Below are 6,478 nucleotides of genomic sequence, written 5' to 3' on the forward strand. Positions count from 1 at the left end.
ATAGAAGCGCATTTCACGCATCAGGACCACGACCACACGAGTGAGGCCGTGAAGGAGAAGGAACGTTTCGCCGTTTCGGGCCAAAAAAAAGATAAGGTTCCTAAGAAGTAAGGGTCCCCCATATGGCCATATGTGTCGGACCGGTGGGAATCAGTATTTCCAAATTCAAATAGGTTTGGTTGGACCAGACAATTAACATTAGGGACTAGATGGGGACAGAATTGACATTATAGACCAGGGCTTTTTGAGGGTGTCTATTGAATTCGGCTCCTCTCCTGCGCGCCCAGCGCTGAGGGGGTGCCTGCAGAGAGGGTGCCTAGGGAGGCATCCAACGGCACTGGACTACTGAGCGTACAGGACTGTGTGCCTGTGTGGGTCGCATCAAAACGTACCCAACGCCGTAGGATCTCCTTCCCTTGTGGAATAACATATTTTCCCACAATCAGAGAGACGTAGGGGCCATTGGGGAAGCCTAGGCTTTCCACGAGGCACACTCTTTCCACGAAGAACAATCTCTCGTTCATGATGAAATTTTTTTTTTGTCATATTTTTTTTTTGAAAGAGAAAGAAAAAACATAAACTTAAAAGAGATACATGAAGGAATGCATTAAAAAGAAAAATGAATTTTGGACTAATGAGATTCTATCCTCACAATTAGAGGTGCAAGTTTGGTCCTAACGCCCGAGCCCGCCTGAGCCAACCTTGACTCGCCCTGAGCCCGAACAGGGCCTGGGTTGAGATACCTTGGCCCTGAGGGTGGGTCAGGATTGGGAATTTTTGGCCCTAAGGGCGGGTCGAGTCAGGTCGGGTCAGGGTTGAGGCATCAGGCTAAGTTCAATCTTGCCCAACCCGACCCTGTCTTCTTCTTCCTATTCTTTCTTCTTTGTTTTTTTTTTTTTTTTTTGCTCTTCTTGTTCTTCCTCTTCTTTCTTCTTTTTATTCTTCTTCTCAGGCTGACCAGCCCATGCAACTCCCTTTTCCAACCTGACCAGCCCATTCATCTCCCTCTCCCAGCTTATCCAACCCATGCATCTCCCTTTCCCAACCTGACCAGCCCATTCATCTCCCTTTCCAAGCTTGGCTAGCCCATGCATCTCCAACCTTAGCTCGAGGCATCAACCCTAACCCGACCCGACCTTGACTTAGGGCCAGAAATTTCCAGCCCTGACCCACCCTCAAGGCCAAATATCTCAGCTCAGGCCCCGTTTGGGCCGACAGGGCTAAACTTGCATCCCTTATTCAAACTGGATCTTTATGGGAATCTTGTTGTATGGTAGACCGTATGTTCTATATTTGCACAAGACTCTTATCATTGGTACTATGGTCTCTAATTTGAGAGGTCCTCATCATTGTTGGTAGGCGTGCATTTTGATGTACCAAACATTAATGCTATTATTGGCTAATTACAGGTGCACTGGATTCTCGACATTCATATGTGAATAAGAGAGATTCTCAATATAAAACCACTTCCCGAACAAGGAGAATATCAAGTTGGAATTCGTTGACTATATAATTGAACAAAGTTTGAGCTCAATGGCGTTATGTAAAGTGTTTACAAATTGAATTTAAATATTATTATTATTATTTATATTTATACTTTATAAAAAAATTTACGTTCCCTCCATGATCAAGATTTTTCTATTAAAAGTATTGGGCATATTAGGGTTTTTTTACAGTGTTAATTTTTCATGCCTGATAATTAGTTAGGTGATATTGTTAAGTGGAGAGACCAATAGGAAATTTATTTAGCCAATATATGGGTTCTTAATTATTGCTCGCTTAGGATACGATTGTCAGTAAATAGTTTGTTTTTTCACTTAAGGTTATACATTTTGGTGAATAAGAAGTTGAGAACAGCAACCCTAGTCGGATCATCCTATAAGATCCCATCACTTGTCTAGTGAATCTCACTCATACTAGGTTTCCCCTTATTTATAATGAGGCTAAGAGGAGGAGAGAAATCATTTTGATATGAATTCGTAATTTAGAGTTTTAAATTTTGAATTCTTTTTTATCCTTCTCCTCCTCTCCGACTAGTTCTTGTAATAAACGTTGAGAGCCTTCAGAGTTGTTGTGTTTGTGACACTACGAAGGTAATCTAGAAGATTGAAACCCTTATTACTTTGGCAAATACCCTAACGCATGCAAGGATGTACCCCGATGGCCAAATTTTGATTTGGTATTCCCCATCCCCATGAAAATCCTACATTGTAGTGCCACAACGACTATGATTACATCTATAAAGATACAAGAGGGGAAGAATGGGGAGTAATAGGGATGCCTTAAAGCAATTAGTGAGGACATGAGAGTAAAATTTGGACACTTACACTTTACTGTTAGAATTCCAACCAAATGTTGGTCCATTTTCTCCATTCTTACATATGATTATATTTTGAGGGGTGGGTTTTTCACATAAACAGTGTGCAAACCCTTTGCACATGGATAGCTTATGGTATTAGGTTTTTGGAACCCAATCCAAATCAATTTGACTTTAAAATATGTTTGTAGAAAATAAATTTGGTTCAAGTTTGAACTTCAACGACCAACTAGGGAGCATGTGATTCGGAGCAATATATCATGTAAATGGAATAATCTCCCCTGAATGTGTAATAGAAGTATTCGAAATACCCCAAAACTTATAAATGTGTCTCATCCAACTCCTCAAAAGATCGTGATCGGAAGAGTTTTTCCTACCTTTCGCTTTATTAAAGCAAACCATGGGTTTTCAAGTGTTCAACCCTTGAATGCAAAGAACATACAATATAAACGTGTAAAAGAGGAATGTTTTAAACACATTTTTAAACTTAATTGCTAAAAAAAGAATAATGTAACCTCAACAACGTACCCCGTGCGTTCTAGCTTTCTCCTCCCCATGTACGGGAAATGACCCATATGGGTAGAGGAGACAGACAAACAATGAGGGTTTTGGCAGGCTGCATTCCTCCCACAGAGGACACTGTCCCCTTCCCCCCACCCCAACAAAAGAGGGAGGTAGTTCCCAACTCCACCAGTGTGTATGGGGGGGGGGATCTCCCATGCCACACCAATGGTGACACCCAGATCGGTATCATCCCCATGGGGTCTAGATGATTAGGAGAGGAGAAAGAAAATAATAAATAAAACCCATGTGAGAAGGCATAAGATATATCAGCTGCGTGGGAAACTTCCCCCCCCCCCCCCCTCTTCCCCCCCAAAAAAAAATTGTACTGACCTAAAGATAAGAAAAAACTTTCCATGTGGAAATGATGTCACATACACAATGTCCATGGAGGAAACTTTAATCCTTACATTTTTCATTACTATTATTTTGTTGAAACGGGGGCCTTACACCCATTGTAGGAACCCCCTTCCAACAATCACACTTTAAAAACCAACAAGTGCTATGTGATAGATCAAATGAGATTCACATTTTGTTGAAAAATAGATATCAGGGTTCCCTTAATCACATATCAAGTTTCATTGTCTATTCATCAATGAAGGATTCATGAACGACGCTCCTCGTCCTTACTTCACCAATCACTTTTCCAACTTTTTGAATTGTAATGTAAGAATTGGTAGGGCCTCTTTGCATAATCTTTTAAAAATCAAAAAGTATTATTTGAAAACATCTTCCCAAGTTTTAAGCCTCTCTTTATTAAAAGAAAGGTGCATTGTCTCCTTGAAAGGATGACTTAGGGAACATTAATAATATTTATGAGCTTCTTAATAAAGAATTAGGTGAGAACTAACTTTCATACATTTCTATTTCAACATTTCAGTTGTTGGAAATGTTGACCACATTTTTTTTTGTGGAACACAAATATAGAATAAGCATTATCCACTGCATATGACTTCAGTTTTTCTATTATAACCATACAATGCATTAGTCCAATACGGTCCCTACCTTGTTATAATACAAAAACTTTAGCAAGTAGTTTAAAATGTTGATCACATTGTATAAACTGACTTTGCATGAAAACTGGTCCCTTAGAATTATGTTGGTTTTTTTTTTTTAGATAAATGGGAGATTATATATAATAAGAGACCAAAAAGTATTTACAGCCTATAAAATTTTTTCCCCTTAGCATCTTCCAGGATTAAATCGAAGAGTGTCATGGGGAGACTATCTATACATAAGTGGGCTTCCTGACAGGTGTTGAGATGCCCCCATCAAGAAGTTAGCACAGGCATTTGTCTCACACACGTGATACATAAAGACACAGTTTCTAAAGCTTTTTCGCAAGTCACAAATGTCTTCCACAAGGTCAATTGCGTCCCATGGAATTTGGAACTGCCCCCTGATCATTTGCACGTTACAGTTTCTAGTTATGGATATACAATACTCACAATTCGTTACAAAAAAATGGACCATATAGTATCAGTATTATTCGGTACCCTCTAAAATTTCCACTACTCTTTGATAATCACCCTAATAAGGCCCAGACTGATAACAATTTCGCTCTTAATTCCTTGATTCTGGGTGGAATTGATTTTTTTTTTTTTTTATTCTATAATCCAAATTAAGACAATCACTTTTTTTTTTTTTTATCTGTTGTCCAAAAAGTCAATAATTTGGAGACCAAAATGGAAAAAACCTTATATTATCTAGTAACACTCAAAAGCTCGAAGTTGTCCATTACATTTCTTACCCCTCCACCCCAATTCCCTTTGTTTTGGATTAATGAACCATGCAATCATTAGAGATGATTGCCACAATTTTGTGATCTACATTCATTTTCTTACGAGTATTTGAAAGTATTGAAAAAGCATCAAATTTGAACTATTAATAATTTAAAATAATCTATAAATTAATCTATAAACTAAAATAAAATTTGAATGCAATTTTAATGTATTAGATATGATTAATGAAGTGACATGCATAAAATTATTTGCACATCTTAAAATTTTTATTTATCCCTACTTCTATATACATATTTTTCTATTGCGAGTACAAAAAAATAGTAGAACTACTGGACCTCATGTGTTGCGTGTGGTTCTATTAGAAAACATTTATATTATTCAATAATATCATAACACTATGTATTTGTTGAGAAACAAATTATTCTCTACGTGTGCCAATTAATGGTGAAACACAATAAGAAAATGGGGACAACAGTGTCATATTTGCCCAAGTTTAGACGATCCCGATCTGATCCAATCCAGCCGATACCGAGATCACGAACCATGGTCCTTTATATCTACAGGGTGTAAAAAAGCAAATCGATTCAAATGATCCAGCCAAAATTGATCAGAACAAATCGAAATTGATGGGCCGATCAATTGAAACTGATTGTTTGGACTTAAAATAGAACAACCCCAATTCTTTTTTTATACTTTTAGGCAATGTTTGGTATGCATTCTTGGATGATAACAATAGTTGTTTTTATCGCTTTGAGAATCCGAAATCAATATAAACTGCATTCCAAGAATGCAAACCAGACACAGCTTTAATATATATATTAAAGCAATGGATAAGAGGGTTGATGAGAAAGAGACAAGGAGGTAGATCAAAGAGGAAGATCGAGGAGTAAACCTGTGATAGTCGCTAACAAAAGAATATCTTCAGCCAGAAGTTGAAAAGTCCAATCGATTATAATAAATGTAACCTCATTGAAAGCTATGAATCGCAAAAGTTAAGAGTTACGACACACTCTTCTAGGTATCTAATCGAGTTCTTTGTCATAATAGTATAATACATAGGGTTATTTCCAAATGTCCCCTGAAAATGGCCAAACTTACAGTTACCTCCTTGAATTTTCATTAATTCCATGTGCATCCTTATTTTTCAAACTAAATACCACTATAGCCCCTGCCATTAGATAGAGACGTTATAACATAATGGATCCCAATTTTTTAACTTTGATGGACCATTCTACCCCTAGATAGGATAAAATGACCAAAATGACCTTACCAGAAAGAAAAAAAAAACCTGCAACTCATCTTCCCCAAATCGTTTAGGGTTTGGGGAAGATGAGCTTTTGAATCAAGAGCAGGATGATTTGATAGTTAGAATGCAAACCCTAAAACGCAGAGAGAAGAGAGAAGGAAACCCTTTCTCATTGCATCTCTCAGTTCATCTTCTTCCCACCATTAGAGCTGCAGAGGTTACACCACACCAACTTTCTGTGTGCAAAGATTTTACATTTGAATACATCATAGAAAAAAACGCAGAAAGAATGAGAAGTTTTCAAATCGACAAATTTCCCTATCTCTGTCCTTTTTCAAACGCAGAAAGAACCCATTTGGGGGTAGGAGAGGGGTTGTGATAAAAAAGATGAACTGGTGAGTGGAAATGTGGAATGTCACTGTAACTGAAAATGCCAGGACTGAAGAAGCCCAACGTGAAACCTCAACCTTCGATTCCTCTGAATCGAAGATCCCTAGCTGCTTGGTAAATTTGAAATTCTGTCTTCATATGGATGCTTTTCAATCGTTTTGAGTCATATAGATGTTGAATTCGCTCAGATCCGTAATTCAAAACAAGTAATTTGATGTTTAC

Source organism: Telopea speciosissima, chromosome 6 (genome assembly GCF_018873765.1).
Source record: "Telopea speciosissima isolate NSW1024214 ecotype Mountain lineage chromosome 6, Tspe_v1, whole genome shotgun sequence".
In the NCBI taxonomy this organism is placed as follows: domain Eukaryota; kingdom Viridiplantae; phylum Streptophyta; class Magnoliopsida; order Proteales; family Proteaceae; genus Telopea; species Telopea speciosissima.